Below are 27,373 nucleotides of genomic sequence, written 5' to 3' on the forward strand. Positions count from 1 at the left end.
AGATATCATTCAACCCCTCTTTTAAGAATTAAATAGAGAAAATTGAAACACTTAGAGAAATTCCAACAGAAATGGGAAACCTGTCTGTGAATGCTTAGAAAAAAAAACCAAGAAAGAGGCATTACAACACTTGAAAATAGTCTGTAAAATAACACTAAAGAATTAAAAGAAGTCATATAATTACTTTAGGCAGCAAACAGATCTGCAGTACCACATTCTCAGTACAAATCTGTTCATTAATATATATAATTCCCTATGCTGACAGCTGCTGTAAAAATTCTTGTAAAAAGTACCTAAGTATAGCAGATTTGACACCCAACTATATTGTTACACTGCTTACATGGGGAAGGGAGAGATAAAAAGTATTGCCGTGAACTTTAAGGTCTTACAGCTCTGAAGAATTCCATTTCTATTCTTGCTATGTGTGGCTTCAATTAAATTGTGACTGTCAAAGTGATTACATGTTTTTACTGAATTGCTTTGAAGCAGGAATCATTAAAAAATCTCACATGTGCCAGAGTCCACTTAAGGTTCCCATCCTTTCTGCAAGCATTCACATCAAAGCTTTTTGTCTATAACCAGGTTTTGATACTCTGAAAGAGTAAATATTCTTCTATATTAAAATGAACTTTACAGAACTCATTTGGTTACTAGTACATGCAGATATTCTAAGCACCAATTAAATGTCTCTCAACTGCTTCACACGTTTCTTTGCAAAGCTCCAGACAGATTCAAATTAAACTTGACTGGGAGAACTGGATCACTTTCCTTCAGGTGGGAAGCAGTTGAGAACAGCAGGAATTGTTGGGACCACCAAAAAAAACCGTCAGATCATAAGATCAGGGAAGTGGATTTGGGAAGTGTTTGGGAATGTGAACTTTGTATTGAAAATGCTGGGAGGTGCTGGGAAGACGTTTTAGGCCTTTTGACATCTGATCTTTGCTACTACTGCAGCCTGTGTCTCTTGTAACACACTGATTAGAGTGCAAGAACAAAGATCTTATATGATTCCTTCAATCTTTTTTTCCTCTCTACTTTTTCCTGTTAGGAAAGATGTAGTCCTAGATAACAGGACATAACTGCAAGGTGAAAAGTCAACAAGAAAAACAAAGCATTTCTATTAAAGCCCTTTTTTCCTCACATCCTGATGGTAAATCTTTCATAGTTCCAATGAAGTAGGTGAATATCATGTATTACTTAGTACGGTCACCTTAGTAAGGTGACAAGGCCTATCTTATCACATTAAAGAGAGGCAGGTGTGTAAAAATTCTTTTAACAGTCAGTTTAGATAAAAAAATAGCAAAGACTTGAACAGATTTTTGATACAAACTCTCAAAGGAAACAGAAAGTTAAGTACTGTTAATCTCAAGTATAACCAGAACAAAAGCAATTTTTAAAATAACTCTCCATTCTCTTCACAAATTCTCAGTTAATTCTTCTTCTACATTATGTTTTAAAAGGTCTAACCTTATATTTAATGCAGACTAGCAACTAAGGAAGCTATCAAGCGCTTCTGCAACTTTTGTGCAAAACAAAGCAATCCATCAATTAAACCATTAAGGAAAACAGTTTACGACAACCAGCTCTATAAAGTTTAGTCTACATTATACCTATATAGGTTAAATTTCCCAATAAGGAGAGAAATCTCCGCACTTTAGGAGCTTTTGAATCATGTCATGTATCACCTTGAAAAAAAAAATCAGTCCTTTTTAAACATAGAACAAAACGTTCCTCTAAAATACCTACAGATCCTCGGGGTCTGAAGACACTTGGCTTATGAAGACTGTATTTGAGACTTGCCCCTCGCCTTTTGATGTCTTCCTAGCACAATCTCTTTCCCTTGAGTTGCTTCTGATCCTATTCTGCCTGATGCCGGGTTCCATCATTTTGGCTAGAGCACTCCAATAACTAAAGAAGAGCCATAATCACAATTCTGGATCTGGATACTCCAAATCCATCAAACATATGTATAGAGATCTATGAAGATGACAAATGAATCCTTATTACACTTTTATAAAAATGTATTTAGAATTTCTATAGCAGCAGCACACTGTGATGGCACTAAGTAGCCCCAAAGGACATGGTACTAAAAGAAAATTCCCATAGCTCATTTCTCAAAGCTTATTTAAGCACTGTGGTTCTGGGCAGGTTTTTTGTGTCTTCTGATGCTACTACAAACATAGATGAATTTTGTATGGTTTTGCTATACTGTAAATTCAGTTTAGTAAAGATGAGGATAATACTGAAGAGGACCATACAAATTTGTTTACATTACAAAATGATTGTTTTCAGTTCTGTTTAAAGTTGCAGGTTACATAAATAAGTTGTTTATTGGCCTTACGCAGAAGCCAAACGACTCAGAAAGAACTAAAAATGATGGTTTACCTCCTTAATTACTAAAACTTGAAGGGTTTCTAAATCCCTGCTGAGGTAAAACACAGCTGTAAGCTTCTTCTACAAAGCTCTTTTCTCTGTTCATAGAGTTTATGAAGAGTATTTGGTTGTTAGAATGAACCAGGTCCTTTAATGCAGAACAGGTACAGCATGACTGTAACATCAACAGTGTCTCCGAGACCTGAAGTCAAAACATTCTCTAAAAAACTGTGATCACTGCTAACAAAAACTATAATTGTACCACACAAAGAAGGGAAAACATTGGGCATCTATATATTTGTGTGAATATAGGGGCCTAAATGTCTCCTTTTCTTCTCTGTGTTTCTGTTGGCCTGTTATAGCTTTGTATGTCTCATTTAGAACGTGTCAGGGCTTACCTTGTTTCTGTTGCATCTACCACACAAGCTTTCTGTCTTCACTTCTCCTTGCAATGTCTTCTCAGATATATGGATGTAAAGAATTTCTTTCTGCCTCTAATATATTCCTACATTAGTTCATTTGAACTGATTCTGAATTTATGTTAGAGAATCCCTTGTGAGTTACGATTGTGTCATGATTCTTTCCACATCTTGTATGGCGCCTATTTCAGACTCCACAAGTTCAGGAGGTCTCTCTCAGTCTTAACAGACATCAGATTAAGGTTCCCATAGATTACAATCCATTTTATCAGCATTTGATGTAAAAACCTACAGTAGATGCCGAGTGGGGGTTGGAAAAGATCTGGCAGCTGGCATGAGTGGGAGTAAGCAGCCTAAGGACAGCGTGCAAAATGTAGCAATGAATGACACTTCCATTTTTATCAGAAACTGAGCCTGGGTTTGCTAAAGAAGCTGATCTGCTCCTTAAAATTATCTTTCTGACCTGCAATTCTTTCTTATTGCTACTTCCATCACTGATGTGAATTGAAATCCTGTACAAATGGGGCTCATTAATGTCTGGAAAAGGAGGGCAAGTTATCACTCTAAAGAGTTTTACTGCTCCTTCACTTTTTATTGAGGCCTGAATGAGGCCACATGTACACACACTCCCCTAAAGAAAAGAGACTATGTCTACATACTCTATGCTAAAAAGCTCAGTTTAATATAAATCCCCAATGGAAAAATAACAATAGAAAATTAATGTGTATTTGTATTTCAGACTGAGATACTTCAGATAGCATAAAATATATGTTGAATCATTAAAGACCTATTAAATGAATGTGCTGTAGGGGTTTAGGTTGCAACTGAAGTCTGTTTATGCAGTATGTAGTATCTGAGTCTCTAAGGGGCCAACAATCTTCAGTTCCTATTGATCCAAATAAAACCAGAAGCATAAAATATTCCTTCTGTGCTCTTTGAGGGAGAGTTTGTAGAGAAATGTCTGGTTCTGTGCCTGTAAATAATACAGGTAACTAAGAAGGGGAATGATATTTATAATTCAAAACATTAACAGTGCATTGTGATAAGCAGATATCACAATGATTTGCCTATTTCTATTAACTGCACCTGGTTCCATTTCATTTTCCTTTACAAGGATCTTTGGTTAATCTCTCTTTAAAACATGAAGAAGCAAATACATTTGTGAAATGCCTAAACATAACTGAGTGAAGATCTTGGTTTTGTACACATGAATCTTATCTGAACAATTTCCAGCTATCTTTGTTGCCTTCTCATTATCTTCTATATGTAGCAGTCTCCTGAGTTATTAAAAGAGACATTTTAGGACAGATCTGTTGCAACTGCATATTGAAACTGATTTCTTAGTATGAAAATCATTTATCTAAAATCATACCATCTAAAATCATACCATTTCTATCACTGTTGGGAGGAGAAGTGGCAAATGACAGCAAGTAATCTACAACATGACCACTGGGGGTCATTCATCTTACACAAATATTCGAGTAAAGGATTTGCTGGTTTGGAGTAGGAATCTTTCTAATAGAATTCATTCTTTCTAAAGGGAAGAACACGCTAAAGATTCGATTTCCAGAGACTTCAACCACTTCTGTTCTCTAATTTTAAATGGTAGTTGGCAAAATGAATATCACATTCTTCTAAGAGTTAGCCAGAATAATACCAAGAAACTGAATAAAACAGGCACTGTATTTAATACCTATTGAGAAAAAATCCTCTCCTTTTCCAGATTTATTATTATAAGGGGAAAACCAGGAAATTGCAACTGCTTTGACACAAAGTATGAAAAATGAAACACTGTCAACTCTGATTTATCTTGTATGATTTACTACTATCAACTTCTCTGCTGTCCTTCTAAGCACTGTATTTGTCTCAATGAAAACAGAGCTGAATGCTAACAGTGAGAAAAAGAAGCATTTGATTCATGAAACTGTATGTGCTAGCTAAAACCCAATGTGGCCCTTAGAAGCATAAATTCTTGGTACCTATTTGCCAGTCAGCTCTATCTATGACTTTAAAAATAGAAACTTCAGTTTAAAAATAAAACAAATGTAACACAGTCACCATGGTTCAAAGAATTTCAAGTACAAAAATAAGCAGTATGTACCTGCACCTGATATCTCACATCCAAACTTTTTGGAACTTGTGGAAGGAGCTCATCTTGTTTTATAGATAAGCTTTATTTTTATACCTATTAATACATAATTATTGTTTGGAAAATGAAGCACACAAAACCTGAGTGGTTTTCAGTAAGAAAACATCAACCATACATTGACAATAAATTATGATGTATTTTTTTTTTCCAGTGAAACACAGAACTTAGTTCTTTACCTACTTGCCTAAACAGCATCTGTACATGCAAACACATCACTGGATATACACAACCAAATTCTAGAACTTTAAAATACTGTCCAGCTTAATACTGACACTAGATATTTTGTCTCCTAATTGCTGATCAAGAAATCATATGCTTATACAGACAAAACCAGACCTCTACTCCACTTTTTATTGACTCATCACTACCTCCAATTTATTACTTCTCATTCTCTTTTCTATGGACACACTGTTACTCCTATTTAAAGACATAAACAAATTCACCATTAAGATAATAATATGCTCAAAATTTTTTCACATCTATAAAATGACAGGGCTTATAAACTAATCTAAGAGATTTCTCACCACTTAGGCAAAATAAACCTTGACAAACAGTGACATGAACCCTAACCCTAGCCCCATCTCCTATATACATCCCACAGCTTTAAGACTACTCCCCTCTTTCCCATCTTCAGCATTCCAAAATGACTTTTGCCATGCTTTCTTTTTTGAGTCATCTGCAAGCCCTGAAATCTCATCAGCATTTTAGACTTGGCAAGATAACTTTTCCCTTTGCCAAAAGAGGAGGAAGTTCATACAGTAATACACCCAGTAATCAAACATGAACACTGTACAGCATGAAGAATCACTCCCCGACTTTACACCTTCCAGTGTGGTTGTTTTCATTGTTTTAAGTCAATTGAGCTGCTCATTTTAGAAGTGAATATAACTTATTTGCTTCAGGAGAAAATAATTTCCACTCTGGAAATTTTGGGTGTTTGAAGAAGAAACTACCTGTAGTGAAGTTTGATTAAAACATTAGGAAGGAAAACCACCAGACTGTTTACTCTCAGTTTTTAAACTAAATACAGAACTTGCCCCAAAGTTTATCACAGTGCAAATCTGGTTTGTATTAACAGTGCTTCAGTAAGAAATGGAGTAACCTCAAGAGTTCAGACATCTTCAAAATATTTTGCTCTGTGTAGTGCTGGTTTGCCACAGTTTAGAATTAAACTGAGTGGAAAAATACTTTCATGCAATAAGGACTTAACTAAATGCTGTTGAGTAGCCAGCTAAAGGAGGGCTGCTCTTCTGGGACACACCCAGTACACTGAACTGGCCTAGACAATTCAATTTGTCATCCTAGGATGCTCATCTTCAGTAAATGGCATCTTCCTTCCTGTTTTTCATAGGCTAACCTATCAGTCACTGACAAGAAATTTCATGGCAAAAACTTGGAGTTCTCTAAAGTCGCAAGAAAAAAAAAGAAGCTGATTTCTGTCACTTAGGGAACATCGAGTTTAGATCAACAATTCAACTAATAATCCAACTCTCACAAATACAAACCTTAATGTGATCACAATCAGCATCACAGATCACAGGATGAGACAACTCATCTGACTCTTTGTACCATCAGGAGCCACCTTGATGGAACCTTGTTGCCAGTTCAAACAAGAATTTCCATTGCAGGGAAAAGGGACAAGCAGGAAAACATCACACCAAGCCAAGAAAACAATTTAACTTGCTAGGAACTGTTTGAATTCTGTACCTAAAAATACAGGATTTCCTAAAAACCAGCAGGCCAGGGTGGCTACATTCTGTTGTGATTAGTAACAGTTTCCCTGAACCTAACAGTAAGATGTTAGCAATACCAGAAAGGGTTGGTGCATTAACCACAAGGTGTCTGACACCACAGCTTGGGCCAGGATAAAATCCACAGAGGAATTCATTTACCAGAACTCAAAGCTCATCTTCAGCCATCTGAAAGAGGACTCCTTCAACAAGTCCTCTGAAATTCAATATGACTTGGCCTACTGAAATGAAAGCACAAGGGAAAAGCAATGATTGTTCAGGTAATCTACAGGAATTGACCTGTTCCTAACCCACACAAAGTCCCACCACTCCCCTCAAAATCATTAGTTTTGGCAAAGTGAAGCAAGTACATTGCATTTTGATCTTGGTTACATGTCTGTAAGGTTCACATCTCTGCAAACTCAGCCATGAAGAAGTCAGTGTTGTAGTCTCCACTTAAGCTCATCTGGCAGATGTGGTTAATTTCTTAATTTCTGATGAAGTATTCATCATGAATGCAAGATGTCTGAAATAATGTGTGAACACTTCATTTTCATGTCTTTACTGACACTGATGGGAACACTTATCAGCTATTTGTCACTGGTACAATGTATGTCTGTAAAGAAGATGTAGAAGTTTTATTTAAATACATAAATGATAGATTTGGGATAGATTTTGGTGAGATTCTTATTCACTCTTTTCATCAATGTACTTTATGCAAATTGTATCTGTACAGAAAGTCAATCTGTTGTAGATTGATTATTTGAATTTCAATTTGATTTAAATGAGTTTTGTAAGTGACACATGCCTGACATTGCTGGACCCTGAAAAATGGAAGTCCCTTGTTACTTTATAGGGAAATAAACATAAAAAAGAGTAGCCATTACTCACGTTCCAAAAACCAAGAAGCTTTGGATAATCAAGATCACATGCTCATGGAATTAATTCTAAAGCAACAAGTGAGGCAGACAGTGGAAGAATATTAAAAGATATCAGTAGGAAAAACATAATCCTATAAATATTATGTCCAAACTCCTACTTTTGACAAGGAAATACGAAATGCAACCACATGGCTGAATAAAGGGGAAGAAGGGACAGGCAGTACAACATCTTGCAGAGACCACTAAACATCTCTAGTTTTGATGAAACGTACATGTTTATCACAGGCATTTCTCTCAAGTCAGTCTCAAGAGACCACTTTTTTTGTTATGCCTCCCAAACAATATTCTTTGTCATGTAATATTTCAGGTGACAATACAGCAAGCTGCTGCTGTGTTCCTGCACAGTATTTGCAAGATCTGAATACTTTTATACTTCAGTTTTGAATTATCTTTGAGACCAAAAGGAAGTTTCAGGTCACTACAGAAACAGAAAAAGGAAGCAACAATGGATATGCTTGCAGAGTCATGATGAGGAACATGAAATAGATCCCCTTTAGTTCTTTGGGAAGTCCCAGCATTATTAATGCCTGAGTAATCAGAGGAAAGGGAACTGTGGCCTCATTGACTCACATCAAGATGTTTCAGGGACCTTTTTTTCCCTTTTCTTTTGGTCCCATTTTTAATCCAAATATCATTAAAAAAATCCAAGACAAATACAGATATTTCTGTATTGATATCAATTTGTTCCCTAATTAGCATTTCCTAATTGCTGCATATTTTTTCCATGTTGTGTCTGAGTCTCTCATCATTAAGTTCTCACTGCATTACAGACACAGAAATTAGGTTTTCTTCAACTCTCAGATGACACATCAGGACTGGGGTATAGAATTTAAGTGGTCCACACTTCAGTCTCCCAGTCTTATCCTATTTACCTTATCTCCCAGTTATAACATGGCTGTTAGCAGCTTGCACATGGTAACAACAAAAGGCTATGACAGAGCTAAAATGCAGTGCAGATCTCTGGATTTTCTCTGTTTCACTACTAGGTTGGGAATATCGAAATAGGATCAATATCATACCACAAGTAATTCTACAGCATTTCATAAAGGGCATTAAACTAAGATGTGAAAATCATTTCATCCAAAGTGGCCTTAACTTCAAGTAATATGGTGTTGATTTGTGGCTCTGTGTTGAAACTAAGTTCTGTGGTCTTGGAATAAAAAAAACTCACCCCAAAGAGCTGTGAATTTGGTCTATAAAGTAATGACAGATGAGATCCTCAAAAAACAGAAACAAAGAAAGAAAGAGAGATACTATGAATCACTTAAGAGAAGCTATGATCACTAAGAAAAGCTATGGTATTTTACAAGTGATGAATAGCTATTCACTCTACTGTCAAAGCCATAATTGTGAGACACAACAGGAACACCTGAAAGTTTTGAGTTCTGTGGTGTTTAAGGGGAAAACAGAGGCAACAAAGTGGTCTGATCTTCACCATGCTAATGACATATTAAAACCTTTTTCCTATATCCTGAAGTATTTGTCCAATATTCAGTAGCTTTGTGTTCACCTTATAGGAAAAAGGGTTTGGAAGCTCCTAGAGTAGTATATATGCCAGCATTTTAGTTTGGATCAAAACCATGGTTTTGAAGTTCATCTCCTGACTTTGGCTGCCTATTGAATTGTATTTTTTGTTGCAGAATAGCGTCAGAGCACACAAAGCAGATTCCTCAATGATGAAACTAGGTAGAAAGCTGTGCTCCAGGGACACACCTAATAGCCCACAATTGCTAACTTGGGACTTGACTAGATCTAGTCTGAAGCAAACTCCCTCAAGTAACAGTGTGCTCCTTAGCACAAACTTTTCAATCAGAGAACAAGTACTACTTTTGGACAATTACTTGCTAATGTAGACACAGTTTCTGTTTGCAATTTTCCTTCTGTTTTTTTTTCACTTATAGGTAAGTGCTTTCTTATTCTGACAAGCATCACTTAAAAGGTCGGGCATTAGAATCTGATTAATCATTTATTCCAGATGTACACTATGCAACACTTTTGAACTCAGCAAAGTTGCACCAGACTTGCACAGGTATGAGAGAAGAATTAAACAGACTTTCTCCTAAGTTCTCTGCTACCTTTAAAATCCCACTAATCCCTACGATGCTTATGCAGCAGCCTTGTTCTCCTTTGGGCTGATGAATTTGTCTCTGAAGCGAACGATGTAAAGATTCTTTGAAGAAAGGGGATTTGCATTTGATACTGTCCTGGTTGTCCTTATGCTGATGTACCAAATCCATGAAGATATGAGCTGCTATGATGAGATGGTTGGGGGAGGAAAGCAGAGTAAAAAAAAAAAGGGGGCTGGGAAAGGCTACAAAAACTTCTCTTGCTAAAAAGTTGGGAAAGTTCACTCCCAAATAATTTGGAACTGAAAAGAAGAATCATTGACTATAAGAAAATCCATTTCATCCCTTGACAATTTTCACTGACTTCTGTATTTTTTTTAAAAAGGATCTTTTTTGTGGCAATTCATTTGCAATGTAATAAGGAAAAGTATACACTAACAAATTACTAACAGAAAAGCTATTTTGCAAAGACAGAACCTTTTCTCCCTTGATATGCCTTCCAATACACTAAATGGTATTTCATGGAGAAGGTCACCAGGTCACCACCATATATGTAGGAGAATAGGTTTGCTTATTCTACAGTCCTGGCAGCATACCTCATCAAAACATCATTCAGAATGCATCTGTAAAAGCTTTAGTATTAATGACAACTGTAAGAAAGATAGAATCCAGACTCATTTGTAAATCTTCGTTTCTGGATGGTCAGGCAGAGAATGTACACTTTGTCTTTGGAGAACAAAAAAGGAAGGGGAGGTTGAAGTCCATTACTTCAAATGGATATCATACTGTTTTCCATCAAATGGAAATGCATAAGACATGAGTTTTTCTGAACAATTACACTTGCTAATTTGTTTTGAGAAACACTTATTCCATTTTCATTTTGTCAGTGCGTTTCAGTGCCACAATATCTACCAAATAACTGCATCACTGCATTAAAAAAACCTTTCAGCTTGGTTTCAAAGCCAGCTAATCCTACACATCTTTGTTTAAAATACTAGGTTGACAGAAAACACAAACGAGAGCTTCCCTCCAGCTTAAGGAATTCAGTAGTTTTAGTGGAATATACACTCATTTCCATTTATGTCCTGGAAAATATATCCTGTCAGTGTTCACAACCCTGTGACTTAGCAACAGTGTTTGGAGAACAGAAAATCAAACTAAACTAAACACATAAAGAGAAAAAAAAAGCCAATCTACACTCCACACATTCCAAACAACACTGTTGATCTTCACTGCTCCACATCCCATACTCTATTTAGTGCTGACTTGTGTTTATCTTTCTGAAGTTTAATAAAAACATCATCTATACACAGGTTAAGAAGTTACAAATATCTGAAATTTACTGATCATATTTTGGTATTATATAACTATTAATTCATTCTAAGAAAGAAAATTCTTAGCCAGGAAGAATAATGCCTTTTTCTATTGGTTTATTAAGTGTGTACTACTCTTCTGCTCCTTTCACTTTTGCAGGCTTTTACAAGCAGCCACAAACTAATGCTACTGCAGTGAAACTGTCCAGAAAAAATACAAACACTATTTTTTTACTCTATCAATTATAGTCTTTGTTCACTTTTCTTGATTTTGTGTACATCACAGGAGTTATGATATATAGAACATAAGGAGAACAGATAAGCAGCTACAGTGTTGATTGCTTTGCACAGAGCATCCAGATCAATTCAAGCATATCTTCAGAAACAGGATCTCAATACATGCACACACTAAGCTACACATGTAATGTGTGAGTATGCACATAGCTATTGCTGAAGACAGGTTTCACCAGTTTGAAAGAAATTGAATCCTGGACTTCAGTTCAAATAGTAATCAGCTTCCACGATGTGAACTAAAGGAAAAAAAAGTCTTTAGGGCTAAGAAAAAATTGTGCTACAGTGATTCAGTCTCAAATCTTGTGCTATTTTAAGAAACTGAAAATGAGTTTAGTAAATTCAGTTAATATAAAAGGAAAAGGGGATTAAAATGTGATTTGCACATGCTCAGGGATAGCTCTACAAAATATTACAGTGGAATGATCACTAGAAGAAAAAAGGAGGCAAGTGCAAGAGGAAGTAAAGTCAGTTAACCACTGCAATTAGCTCTCCATGTAAATGGATTTTTAGCACATCACATCATATCTTTAAAATGAAGTCTGAATATCTTTCTGAGGAGAAGACAGTTGTTTAAAACAAAATGCTCGGAGAATTGTTATATTGAGAAATGTGACAAAAAGATCAGAATAGGCCCTTTGGCTTAAATTCTAAAACCAGCAGTATTTCACAATCTCATTTAGCCTTTTTCCCAGTCTACAGCCACAGGAATTATAAAACCTCCAACTCTTTAAAAAATCCTTAACCTATCACACTTCTCTTCGTATGCATTGAAGCATGAAATGAAAAAGGTGAAATTCACTAGAATTTTATGACAGACAAACAGTCATCAATAGTGGTCAGGAGGAAATTAATTCTTAGCTTTAGTTCTTTAGTTCTCATCCTTGGAATCAGTAAACAATAAAATCCATTTCAACTGGTATTGCCTCCAGTTAAGAGTTTACAGTCCAAAGAATTTCCCTGGTACCATGTTTCAAATGAATTTTAATTAAAGCAAGCCAAGATAACCCTGAAGTTGCTCTCACTCCCTGCACTATCCCCCCCCCAGCTCAACTTCTATTCTACTCTCTTAATTTTACACAAAAGGTTTGCAAGATCTACAGTAAAGCTGTACTACTGTAAAAGTGTTATAGGGCTTTATATAGAGTAACTGATAATCTGACTGATACTCAGAATAAGCAATTCTTAGTTATTTATTCTTACTCTTACACACATTTATGGATCTCAATCATTTCTCACTGGAATCTTGTGATGGTAACATCTACCTGAACACTAATTTCTAAGGTGAGAAAAAATAAGTTAAAGAGTTTTACAAGACTTTTTTCAAGCATTAGTATTATTCAGAAAGACTATGAGCAGTGAAGAATGGATTTTCTGTAAGCAGTGGTATGCCAGCTGATGACTTCTGCACTGAAGAATAAAGATTCTTCCAAATCCAAATCACCTAAGAGTTTTGACCAATGCAACTGAGAAAAGCAAAACTAGTTAGCTGAGTTCAGTTACATTAAGTGGACTTTTACTCAGAATGAATACTGCTTGATAGTGTTTATTCAAAACATAAATAGTAACAAAACACCTTTCATAAATCAATATAATTTCATTCTTATAATTCAGTTTCCTCACAGGAACAGAACTGAGCCATCTTTGTTGAACAATGTTACTCTTCAGTGGAGATGGAGTATAATTACTAAAAATTTATATATTACATGGGAATAGAAAATTCCTTTGTTTCAAGAAAAATTCAAAAGGGTAACAGGAATAACACCTAAGGCTGATGCAGCATCGTTTCAGGCTACTAGCATCAGTCCACACGACTTACATTGTCTAATGAATCTTACAGGCATCACACTGTCTCTAGCAAACTTCTGCAATTTTCTAAGAATTGACTATTTTATGGATGTTGTGAAGAAACCAGCTTGCACAGAAACTACTATTTCTAATGCTTATCAAGGTGCAGATTCTGTGAGGAAAAAAAGAAGTTCACAAATCTCCAGGGAAAAAAAAAATCACTGCATTGATTTGGTTTTATGTGCCATCAAATTGTTCACAAAAGTGGCTGGCCCTCATTTTTAGACATCAAGAAATTCTAATCAGTACCAGGTGAATAAATAGGCCACAAGCTAACAATTTTGCCAAACAGAGTCTTTCCTACTCCCTCTAATTGCACTTGGTCTGATAAGAGTAATAAAAACTTTATGAGTGTTAAATAAGATCTACTAGGATGCAACAAATTGCCATTTTTAATATTAATCATATTTGTATTTTATACTATCTTATCCAGGCTTGTGATAGGGTATTCTCACATCTACCTGATGTTGAATGCAGCTGATCAGTTATCAGTGTTCTCTTGCAGCACTCTTCCTGTGCATATTTCAAGCCCCTCACAATAAGAGGATAACAATATTGTAATGCTCTATTACAGCTTTTATTCTGTACACAGTAATCAGATGTTATAATTCCCTTTGTGAAGCCAGTGTTCTGTCAGATCTCAGAGGGTTTGAAAACAAGGGGAAAAAAGGGTGGAATAGTGAAGTTCATTAACTTGCATCAGCTATCTGGAAAAGGCTTGAAATGTCAGCAAAGTTTGGGGGAGAGGGGAAGCATACAGGTATTCACATTCACATTTAAGGGATTTCCTTTCCTTTATTTCAGTGTTGCTGGATTTCAGCTCCGCTGTTTACTGAAGAGATAGCTTTTTGTCTTTTCTTTTTCTCCCTAGCTGCTTAATGAACATGGCATAGTTGGCCCTGTGACTGTCAGAAACGACACATGCATCAAAAGTAGAATGGGTGTCCTTGCCGCAAGGAATTCTATTTTTAAGCAGAAATGACTCATCAACTACTGGGGTGTCCCAAAAGCTACAATTTGTCAAGCTGTCAGGAGAAAAAGGAGGACAAAAAAAAGAGGAAAAAGAGGTCACATCTTTATTTGTATCTGTAGCTTGAAAAGCAAAGGGTAAGACACTTGATTGCACGTTCAACTCCATTCTGAATCTTGCAATGCAATCTTCTCTGCAAGCCTTCCTTTGATGGCAGCTATATGGTAGCTGGTGTTTATAAAACCTCACCTGAGTTATCTCCTCTTTTATATTAGCTAGCTTTGTAACTTTGTCCAGTGGTAAGGAAGGATGCTGTTAATTCAGCACACACAACTAATCTGTCTACAGGGAAAGAAAGCACAGAACGAAACACTTGCAGATGCCCTGTCAGATGCTTTAGGATGAAACAAAAAATGCAAAGATTCAGAGCCATTTGAAGAGAGGAAGAGGATGAAATCTAAAGAAGGTTCTGACCTGTATATCAATTCTATACTACTGCAATTTTTAAAAGACAATTTAACAATATGCTCTCACAGCAACACTGCAAACACATTAAGCAGCATGGTACGAGTTTGGGAAACAAAGAAGAAAAGCTGAACATGTCATAAATGTGATGGACACAGTTTCATTACAGAAACTGACCTGCAGATTATTGCATACAGAAGGCAGTATAAAACAAATGCAGGACAGGTTTTCTGACAACCTGTGCCCAGTGAAAGCTACTGGAATCTAAGTTGCAATTAAATGCTAGTTTAAGTCTCTTTACCTGCATTTCTTAAGTTCAGGTCCAAGTTGTTATGAAAAGAATGTGCACCTAAGTAAAATGATACTCCTCTTTGTTGTGTTTTACTGAAAAAAAAAAAGCACCAGCAAGGTTTTACAGTTGCAGAATTTCAGGAAAGTATTAACTATTGTATACACATCTAACAGGATCAACTTACCATTCTATGATTCTATGCTATTTAAACGATTCTCTCATCTGGTGCTGAAAACCTCGGTGGTTTTCCCAGCCCAGCATCATTCTTTAATGCTGGTATCTGTGGCAAAGGAACTAGAGGAAGGATGTGGCTTTAGTCCTTAGATATCAGAGATGCCAGTGCACTGCTTGGGAAGAAGGTGAGATGGCTGAAGAAAAATGAGACTGAAGACTACCCTTGATTTTGTTAGCCTAAAATCAAATATATGAGGAAGCTGAAGGAGCATGTAGAGGCTCACCACACTATTATCCACAACTGAATTCTGCATTCAGTCAGAGGTGCAGCTGTGGGAGAAACGCATTTGGATTAGATGATCTCTGGAGATCCCTTCCAACCCTACCATTCTATGATATCAGTATACTTACTATTTTATTTATAGACAGTAGAATATTATTCAGAGAGACAACCAAGACTAGTAAATTTTAACTGAAGCCAGCTAGCAACAGTTTGCTCTTCAGATGCAGCAAAGCATACAGTGCTGTAACACAAACATTCAATATACTTTTCAAAATAAACATAACTTTACTAGTAAAGAAGAGCAAGCCACAGGAGTGAGCAGTTGAGAAGATCTATTGCAGTAGTTTTTTCACCCATGGAAACACCGTATGATTAATCCCTGAAGCACACTCTTGAGATTAATTTTGAGTGTTCAAGGGAGGAACATTTTATATCACTAACTATGGAAGACAAGGAAAATACTAGCAGTAGCATCAGTCATTGCCTTGAATCAGAAAACAAATGAATAGACTTGGATAGAAATTGATAAAGGACATAGATTCCAGTGTTTTGTGATACTTTTACCACTCTGGTTTCACTGACCTCACAGACCTATGAGTTCATGCAGAGATATGAATTGAGTGTGGTATCAAAGCTAACCCAAGATTTACGCAAGCAGGGCAGCAGAGGATAAACTACAGAACTTAAAATGTATTTTAGAAGTATGGATTTATAGACATCTCATTACATCTGACATCTTCACTGAACCTTCAGGTGAAGGGCTTCTCCTTACTCCTGCAAAAATCAAACTTTGAAACCCTGTCCTACAAAAAGTAATGGAATTCAGAGCAGACAGGGTCAGTCTTATCAAAACAGAGCTAGAAAGCGAGGAACACTGCCAGGAATCAACTAGAAGCACCTGTCAATTTGCAGTCCTTTTTCACTCTGATATTTAACCTGTTGCCTTTTGATTTCTCAGCACACAAACACAGAAACAATTCACTGGGAAAAGAAGATGCAGTTTAGCACGTTAGGAGTGTTGAATACCAGTCAGTGGTACCCTTGTTGCTCTGCAAGCTTAGATCCTCATAGCAACAAAGCAGTCTTGGTTTACTTTCAGTCTCCCAGGCCACATAGTCATCTTTACATTACAGAAAACATAATAACCAGATAGTCCAACTTTCTATTAACCAGAGTATCCCCAAGTACACGTACAAATGAGATACCAAGTATTTTGTTTTCTTCAAAGCTCCCTAGGCAGGAAATTCCACAACTCTAGGTTATCTTTTACTGTATTTCACCACTGACACATCTATCGACCTGTCCTTAAGACTCAAACTAAATCTGCAAGGTTGTGAATTACACAAATTCGACAGAATTTCCAAACCCCAGAGAGATGAACTTTGGTCTTCCATTTACATAGTGGAATGGTGCCATGTCTGCCCTCCCTACATCACAAGGTAGAGGAGTTTTTCTTCCTTTTCCAGACAACAAATCCTTCTCCAACAACTGCTCCTCATTCCTTTACCTTATGTGTTCAAGTTTCCTAAACTTTTCATCATTCCTGCTTTTCTCCAGACTTTCATTAGTTTGTCTACATATTTCTGATACAGTGGTGTGGAAAAGGAAACATACTTTGAGGCCTTTTCATGGTTTAAGATATCCTACTGGTGTTAATCTAGAAATTTCATTGCTGTGACATTTTTCCTTTCCTCTCCACATATTGAGTCAGGTTTTACTGTAAAACCCTGCTCCCTAGAAAAACCCCTGTTATGTAAATATAGCTAGCAGGCTATTCAAATTAAGCAACAGCTAATTCAGAATTTCCTTCATTCATCCTTAAAAGAGATAAATGAGAGTAAACAACATGTGTTCTCCTGCATGCATGTCAGTGATACAGTTTTTGACCGCACCAAAACCAGATTTCTGGCTACTCAGTAAACTGTAGAAGGGAAAACTAATAGCTAAATGCTTGAAAAATTCCATTTAGCACTTAAAAATAGGGGGATTTGATTCTTCTACTATGGTAGTCTCATTTGTTCAACTAGTGTTCTAAGAAATGCTGAAAATTTAAACTGAATAAGCATTGGCACACATAAAATAAGGACATAGCTTCTTGAAGATCAAACTCTTAAGCCTGCTATGTTCAGTATAAACACTATTAATTCAAGTGACTGATATTTACATATTTTTAATACAAATGAAGTCACTAAATATCACTGCATGTATAAAGTTTGGTTCTTTTTAAATTAATGGCTTATTTATGGAATAACAAAATGATACAAACTGGAACTTCAGTGGTTCCTTCGCATGCAACTGCCTGCAGCTAGAAAGCAGCTTTGCATAGAAGGACCTGAGGGTTCTGGTGTGCAAGCTGACTATAAGCCAGCAATGTGCCCTTGTAGTAAAAAGAAGGTCAGCAGCATCCTGAGCTGCATCAGGAAATATGACTCCAGCATGGAGACAGACATACAGGAGTGAGACCAGAAAAAGATAATTAAGGGACTGGAGCACTGTCATATGAGAAAGCTGGGATTTCGTTGTCTGGAAAAGGAGAGGCTCAGTAGGATCTGATCAATGTCTCTAAATATCTCATAGACCCTCTTTTAGAAGTCAAAGAAACGGAGCCAAACACTTCTCAGTGATACCAAGTGATAGGACAAGAGGAGAGACATTGGCTGAAATGCATGGAATTCCAATTCCACATAAGAAAAAATCCCCCATGACTATGAGGGTGATCAAACACCTCAACATGTTGCTCAGAGGGACTGTGGGATCTCTGTCCTTGGACCTATTCTAAACTCTATTGGACACATTTCTAAGCAACTTGCTCCAGGTAAACCTGCAGAAAGCAGGAGCATTGGATTTTAATCTCTTGAGGTTCCTTCCAATCTCAACAATCCAGAGATTCTGCTTCAAAACAGCTGAAACCTATTGAAATATAACCTAGGTAGTAAAATCCTGAAAGCAAACCAAATGGAAGATGATAGTAGCTTGTTTCCAGAACTGCATATACAAACCAGATGGGATTTATTCCACATTTAATTTATTAATTTTTAATTATTAGATGGTTTCCAGAAATTTTAAACCTTACTGAAATGTTTTACAAGGCCTAATACTTCAGAAAAGAATGTATCCCATAGCAATTTATCATAAGGTTACGTATCACTAAGGTTGTGTTTCATATTAGTAAGAATTTCTCTATCATACCAAGGAGTAAAAAACAGTAATCAGAAATTTCCCCAGAGCTTGATTTGCTCATTATTATAGAGACAAACTTATTTTCTTTCCCCCATTTTATCTGAAAGTCATTCACAATATATCTAAATTAAATTCATTTGCAACAATTAATCTTGACCATTGAGCAAACACAATCTACTGGCATTGATTAACAGAAACACCATTGCATTGTTTTGTCTGGAGAACACAGGCTATCTCCATATTGTTCTGTACAACTACTGAAAAGCATTGTAATCCAATGTTGTTTCATCACTATTATAAACACGTACAGAATAATTTAATTATTATTATAATCCATCTGAAGAATATTACCAAGTTTTATGAAGGTGTTTTACAACCTTCCTCAACTCCTAAGTAGATGGGAAGAGTTATTCAGGTAGTGTTTTGCAGATTTTTATCTGCATACAATTCGACTCAAGCTCTCTGAGCATGTCAGAAAACAAATGAGCTAAGAGATGGACAGCATTTTTACAGGTATACCTCACTATAACCAACTTGTTTAATAATTCAAAGATGCTAACACTTATAATGAATGTCTCAGGAGAGAGATGTCTACCAACAAGCCTAGAAAACATACAGTCTCATCTAAATCCTTTGTCCTAGACGGCCAAGCACATACAAACACATGGAGAATAATTATCTGGTCATCACTCCCCACTCCCATTGTGGCTTGCTTCTTTTGCTTTTTTGCCTTAAAATAATCAGATCACTGTTGTTGCTGGATTTTACTCATAATTACCACCATCTGTACCTAACAAAGGCCTTCACATCTTTGTGGTATTCAATTCCCTGCAGAGGTCATGCATTGCATTGCACATCCACCTGGCTTCAACCGATGCATGCATTTGTGAAAGCAATGAATCTCAGCTATGGACATTTTCCCATGAAACTCCACAGAGCAACAAAGAAAATTTAATGTTCATTGCCACAAATAAGCCTTTCTTCTGCAAATTGCTTTTCAATTAAACCAACAATGGTGCACGCTCAATTATCTATTACAAACACAATAAAGATAAAATTGGTTCTTACACTTTATGACTGAAAATCTTATTCAATGCTGTATCAGTTTAAAGGGTGCTAACAAGAGTCTTTATAAACATTTTGTCATTTGCTGAGAATCATCAGAAGAAACAGCTGGTTGTATTTCTTTTGCAATGGTAAAAATTTTCTATTAAGTAATGACTTAATAGAAATTCAGTTACATATTTTACCTGTTTTCTTCACATAGGAAAATGACACCTATCCCTCTGTTTAACTATTGAGTTCATCAAACTAAAAGTTGGGTTTAGGAATTAACTCTTTCCTTTCCCCTCTCTTTGTAAAGAAGTGGAAAGAACAAATCCAACTGGATTTATTTCAGCATTGGATGAGCCAGAAATTGCTGCAGCATTAACAAGATGACAGTAAACAAGAACCTCAGAACTGACCAGGAGACTGGCTGTAGGGTACCATGGGGGATTTGGGCAGTCTGTACGAGATTTTATTATTCCCCAAGAATTCTCATCATGGAGGGAATAATACTGTTCTAATCTACTTGCCATGATACAGGCCATTGTAATTTTAGCAATTTGAGCAACGGTAAATATCATCTAAGAACATTTCTTTGAACCAGATCCCAGAATTTCAAGTCAACTTCTTCATCTCTATTCATGCATCATGAAAAAAAAAAGTCTATATATTTAAACTCTACTGTGTATTTAAAGTGTGAAGGAATGCTCCAGTGGCAACTTAGCAGGGTTTGATGACTGTAATGAGACAAAGAAGAGCTTTATAAACATCATTAAAATATTTTTGCATGAGTAAATGCCGCAACAAGCAGGAAGGCTTGACACAAAGCTTCATGTTATTTAAGCTCTACTTACTTATTTCCTCAAATATGAAGACTGAAATGCTATGTAGAATTTGTACACACACTGAACACTGATAAATGCAATACTTAAGAGCATAGGAGCCTGAATTGCCAGGAATATCCTCACCAAAGTGATACAACATAGCTCCAGAACTAATTACTGAAGCAGAAAACAGCATTCCTTCAAAACTGCAACATGTATAAATGTGAAAGAAAAAAACTACTCACCACACCTAAAAAAAAAAACCCTATAACCTGAAGCTTATAATAAATGTTATTAGAATGTTTTGTGAAATAACAAAATCAGAGAAAAAACACTGTTTTGATCTTTAAGAACTGTTTTTCTGAAGATCTTAGACACATCTTACTCTTTCTACCCATCTGACAACTGGGATTCTCTTGAAACCCAGATGCAGCTGCATTGAACTGTTTGATTTACAAACAATTTCAACTGTTTTTTCCTCTAAGGGCCATGACATTGAGAAAGAGACATCAAAATATTGTGCAGATTAGCCCAGGTGATGTGGAAAAGCTGACTGACCTTAGTGAAAATGAGAGATTGGTATCTGATTTTTGGTGTATACAAAGATTACTGAACTACTCGGGTAAACTTCATGTCTCAGATCAAAGTGATAACACAGGTAAACAAATGAGAAAGAGGTGAATCCACTTGGGCAGTAAATGTAACTGTAAAACATTTATACAAATAAGCCTGTTTATTTAAAAAGTAGAATCTTTATATCATTATACTAAAATAGTATAATCTTTATATCAGAATAGCATTATACTACTGACAGAAGTTCATCGTTGTGCTGCACAAAATCAAATGTCTTTCACAAGACAAAATGGCAGCAGTAGCAAACAAGCAGCAAAGCCAATCATGGGACACAATCACAACTTACACTCAAACTTTCCCATAGAATAATAGTATTCCTAAGGAACTGAAATAAAGTGCCACTTAGGAAAAAAATATGTTTTGCCAGTGAAACTACTAATGGTACTTTTCTCCTGCAGGAAATTCCTGCAAGTGAATCTTTACTTTCAATATATCCTTCCTAATCTATTGCCATACAATGATTCCTTCAAGAGAAGAAACCAGACTTTTCATTCTGCGTTGTTTTGGTTTGCAATTTCTAGTATCACATCTCTGACATCTGTGTTTCCAGCTAGTATTGCTACTAAGCAAGTAGTAACAAGGACTTGCTTCACTCCAAACAATAAAGACAAGGCCAAAAAAAGGGAACTGAAAGGTAACACAGGAGACAGGTGAAGCTCAAGAAAACTGTATTCCAGGAGGGAATGACAATCTTTTCTCAAGTCATCCATATATAGAACATAAGAACACAATGTGTCATTAAGTAAGAGTGGATACTTTTTATATACATATTTAATAAAAGCTGAACAATGGAATGAATAATAATGCACTAGGCAGCATGTTCAGCTGCAGACAGGACAAAGTGGCTTAAAACTAAAGATGTTTTTTCCATATAAAGTTATTTATGTTTGAAACTAACTTTGTGATTCATCGACAGAGGATGCTACCTCAATAAACTATATCCTAGAACAGAGCTGTAGAGCTAATTAATTCAATCAATTAAAACTGTTTTAAGTTGCATTATCCCATACTCTTCAGGGATTCATTCACAATTTATGTGCAGTCCCAAATGGGCCAAGCTCTCAACTCTCCCACAAAGCAGAGCATGATCATTGCCAATCAAACCTTACTTTGTGGTGGTTATATCTTTGTGTTCTGTCCTTCCATAGCACTGATGCAAGTTTTATGGAGATGAGGAGGACTCGTAGAGTATTCTCTGATAGCTTTAGAAACTTGGCAAGCTTTAAGGAAAGTCTAGAATAGATACAAAGAAACAAAATCCTTATACTACACTTAAGTCAAAGCTGATAGTTTTCCATTTGAGCAACATTCAAGTTCCCTGGATATCAGATCTAGATAAATGAGATTTTATACGATCTCAGATATTCAAAGATACTCTCATGATTTAATCCCAATCAGCAACTAAGCACCAGCCAGCCACTTGCTTGCTGCTCCTCCAGGAGGATGGGGAAGAGAATTGGAAAGGTAAAAGTGAGAAAACTCATGAGTTAAGAACAGTTTCACAGGTGAAGCCAAACCCACTTGTGCAAGCAAAGCAAAAACAAGGAATTCATTCCCCACTTGTCGTGGGCAAGTCAGAGTTCAGCCATCCCAGGAAAGCAGAACTCCATCACACGTAACAAGGACTTGGGAAGACAAATACCATTACTCCAAACATCCCTACTTTCCTTCTTCTTCCCCCAACTTTATATCCTGAGCATGGTTGAAACCCAGCTGACAATAATTTGTGGCACCTGGGGAAAGTTAACCCTATCCCTGCCAAACCCAGGACAGTATGGAATAACCTTTTGGTCAGCTGGAGTCCTGGCTTTGTCCCCTTCCAGTTTCTTGTGCACTCCCAAGCAACTCACTGGTGGGGTGGGCTGGAGAGAAGAAAAGGCCTTCTCTTTGTACAAGCACCACTCAGCAGTAACTAAAGCATCTCTGTGTTACCAACACTGAAAGCAATAGTTGAGGATAAGCTCAGGGTTCAGCATGTCTGTGTGTATATTTGTATAAATCTCCCTGATCACAGTGTCACTGTTATTCTTAGATCCAGCTGTTTTACAGTCATTACCAGATGGCACTTTTATGTACAATTCTAAACAAGTACTATATATGACACAGTATTGGAAAAAAATTAGCTATTTAGGAATAATGACACTGGTGCTGCTGAGAACAGAAACAACTCCAAAAAACCAATCTGGAGACCACACGTCAGTAGAATATACAGAGCAAGTTGTGAGAGCTTTTGTGTTTTCACCTTGCTATTCATGGGCTCCATCACATCAGTTTTTAGTGAAGGGACTCCAGTAAATGAGGTAAACTTCAAGAGATGGGACTGTAATAGCTGGTCATTAGGAAGTGAGCTCTTTGGCAAAAGAATTCAACTGCTGTGCCTGAAGAGCACAGCTTATGTCTCTGGTTGCATGTTACATCCTATTGCACCCCAGAAAAGAAAACAAAACCAGAGTATTTAACCAGAAAACATTATTCACATAACAAACAAACAAGAAATACAAAACAGTAGCCCTTTTTTAACAGTTTAGTGGGAAATCGAGTTCTCTGCCAGTGCTTTTACTGACCATGACTGAAGATGATCACAGCAAGCAAACATTTTTGTCCACTCCATTCATGTCACTTAGTGTGATATACAGAGATCAGGATGACAAATGGAAATTCACCTTTAATGCTGATGGAAGGACTTCTATATGTATTCATTAAATCACCTTTTACATGCAAAAAATTAAACAGGTGGACAGAGGAAGGAAAAAGGTTGTGAAAACTACTTATAAAAATGCATGAAAAACAAGCAAGTGTTGGCAGCCACCAAGCTCTCTATTCTGCTGCAGCACATTGAGTAGGTTCTGGAGAAACATCTAAAGAGTTAGACTTTCCTTAAGAATGAAGGAAAATTCCATTATTTCCTTACCTTGAAAAAATAAACTATGAAAAATTTTAAAGGGAACAGAAATTGAGAAAGAACTAGCATTAGCATATATAATGCTATTCTGTTCTGAAGTATCAAAACACTTCCAAGTAACTGCTTATGGTTACTTCTTTGAATGTTCTGCTTTTATTCAAACTAAAATTGGAAGGCAGGCATTGAAGTGAATGAATCTTTAAAACTAAAACCATAATTATTTGCTTATTTGTTACATAACTATTAAAATCCTTGTGCAGGTGAGGTTTATCAAATCTCTTTGGCAAACGTTGCACATTGAACTGCTGTTTCCAGTACTGAAAAATACAGTTGTCCAAGAAAACAGGATTTTATGAATGAGATTCTACAAATAAAGGAAGGAAAAAGTCTAGACCTAAGTGAAACATTTCCTACCAGGATACGACTGGATTTAATTGACAGGGATATCAAGATAGGAATCTCTCTGCTAAATAAACTCACAGTTTAGGGACTGAAATCTTCCATTAGTTGCTACCATGCATGACTGAAAGAATAAATATTCACTTAGAAGACAAATGTTCTATAGTCATCTTGTGATACCAGGTGACAATAGTTCAAACTGGTGGCTTGTGAAAAATACAAGTGTTGAATAAACAACAGGATAATTTTAATGAAGTGTACTGGAATGATCACCACAGATTTCAAATTGAATAACCTTCCTCTTTCCACTAAAAATGATTGTTTGTTGTGATTTGGTCTAGAACCTCTCTCAAAAGGCAAGTTAATTACTGCTTCTTAATAAGAAAAGTCAATGCAGATTAAAGCAGATGTACTGGATCACAACTGTGCATATGTTTTGTAATGGAGTACAGTGTATCCCTAAGTTTGTGCCAGAACCAAAATTGGTGCAGTCATACTGTACAGCAACACAAAGCTGCTTAATTGGCTCTGCTGAGATGTAGGACTAACTGACCAGGAGGATAACATGTTGATGAAGCTGCACTTTCTTCTAACCTCAGATCTCTCTGAATAGCCTTGCAATGGACATACACTTCATGTGGTACTAGTTTGGAAGAGGGATGAACTGGGCAGCACAGAAATGCTCACAGGTGTGACACCATTCATACTGCTCCAATCACCTTCCCCATACCATGAACGCAGCAGAAGGAGCAATGGGGTTTATCTTCAGTATGAACCTTATTGACTTCCTCAGCATCTTCCACTAAAATTAATCATGACACACATCCTTGCCTGACAAAACTCAGTGGTCTTTCTACTCTTTCCCCTTCCCTCACTAAGAAAGTGGTGCTGTTATTCCCATCTTTCTTGATGCCCCTTACATATGTCATGTCACATAGGATTCCTTCATAGACATAACTCCCACTGAATCTGCACATCTACAGACAGATGAACAGATCTTGGAGGAAGAGATTGCTGGCATTGTGTTTTAGTCAAACTCTTATATTAACACTCTTCAGCTTTGGGTTGAAGACATGAATTTTGTCACTCTGTGTGTAAAATCACTGGACAGCTAAGTATCCATGGCAGAGGCAGAACACAACAGCTATAGAATGCATTGCCAAGGGAAAGCACACAATGGTACATGTCACCATATAGTGTGAGCACGAGATTCTGTCTCCACTGCTCCTGGCCAGGCCATAGTCTCCACTTCAGTTGTTCTGTTGAGGTTATCACAAGCCTTCCTCTCACCCTACTTTCATTATTTTCTGTTTGGCCAAATTCTAAAAGGAATTATTTCTACTAATCATACACTTGGGAATCTTAAACAGACTGATACACCACTACATTTGATTCTGCATGGATGTCAAGTCAGATGCTAATACAGAATAAAGCAGGGTTTTTCACTTCAGGGATCTATTTGTAGAGTTTCTAACCTGAATTAAACTGAACTACTAATGAGTATCTACAAAAAGAAATCCCTACAATAAAACACAGACATCTGTGTGGGAAGCATTAGGGTAGCAAAGGAGGAAAGAGGAAAAAACAAAGCAAAATTGTGCAAGTCAAGTATATTAACTTGAGGTTGCTGAATTTAAACTGCATCTGAGAGTTGAATGTTGGCTGAAAACCCAGAGAAACCTACAGTTAAAAATCTTCTCTATCCCCATTGACAGAGCAGCCAATAAGCTCATAGCAGTATATGGATTAGTTGGCCCACAGAAAGCTTAAGCACCCCAGAGAAATCTCCCATGCTGTCAGTTTTGCTGTCCTTGAGGAAAACAATCAAAGGCTTCTAGAATGCAGTGCCTAAAAATCATTACATAATCCATTAGTTTCACAAATGACAAATAGCTCCAACAAATAGCTGTTATTTTGATGGTGTGAAATTGAAACATAAGTAGAAAGTGGTTTTATTCTATATGACATTTTTGACCTGGATATTTTGGGCACCTAGAAGCTTTGCCATTGAACTCCTTAAAGTTTTTTTAGACCACCTATGGAAAAGCACCACCTTATGTGCTTTGGTGGTGGCACACTGTAGAAAAAAAGCTGCTACAGTTAATGAAAACACTCACTGCAATGTTAAGAAGAAATAAATTATTGTGCTCACTTCAAAGATGCTTAAGTTACAACTTGAGTTTTCCCACTGATTTGCTCCTTTCCACAAAGAAAACCTCTACCTTAGTTATTTGTGTCATGCTTGACACATGTAGGCTACAAAAGTATGGCTTGAAACACACAATACAGAGCTGACATCCATGAGTTCAAGAATGCCTTTTGCTGTGTTACCACATACCTGAATATCAGTACATACAGATGTCAACAGTGAAATACTTGACTTTCCCAGTCACATAAGGATTGTATTAGAATACAGTCACTACCACTACAGGCTGGCTGGCTTATGTGAAGTGACTCCAGCATGGTATCCTAACCATTGCAGTAAAGGCAAGTCTAAAACTAGTTTGGAGAAAAGTAGTAAATGTATAGTCCTAGAGCTTTAAAATATTACTAGTACTTCGAATACCATCCTCCCCAAATAACTGGATTCAACACAATAATGTTCTATCAAGTCTCTTTTTAGTGCTTTCTTAGCGCTAGTAGTGCTTAGACTACCAGTTTGCCTGTTACACTGACAATGCCCAGCTTGATATGACAGGAGTGGAGTAGGAATGACATCAAAGAGTGGATATTCCCAGTTACATTCGTCATCACATATCTCAAAAAACTCTATTGCCTGACCAAAACTACACCACTATATGATAAAGTTGGTGCACATCTAAAATCTATCGAGATGCTTTGCAGATTTTTACTGAGCCAAGACAAGGCTCATCTCATCTTGGGAGAAATCCATCAAACCCAGGGGCTGAAAATCTGACCAGATATGCAAGATATAATGCTCATACTGTCCCATCTGTTCAAAGTTTTTCAGAAGTGTTCCTATCAGACCCTTAACAGACTATTTTTCTCCTGCCAGCTGCAATTTTTTCTGGCCAATATACTTCCCTTGTATTTCCTATCCTAGTTTCGAATTT

At 36.6% G+C, this 27,373-nt stretch overlaps 1 protein-coding gene across 4 annotated transcripts in view; it reads right to left on the reverse strand.

Moving 5' to 3' along the window:
• Positions 1 to 27,373, reverse strand: part of KCNMA1 (potassium calcium-activated channel subfamily M alpha 1) — a 445,131-nt gene that overhangs the window by 218,753 nt on the left and 199,005 nt on the right. The gene's annotated exons all lie outside the window — the stretch shown is intronic.

This window comes from Colius striatus, chromosome 8, assembly GCF_028858725.1.
Source record: "Colius striatus isolate bColStr4 chromosome 8, bColStr4.1.hap1, whole genome shotgun sequence".
Taxonomy (NCBI): domain Eukaryota; kingdom Metazoa; phylum Chordata; class Aves; order Coliiformes; family Coliidae; genus Colius; species Colius striatus.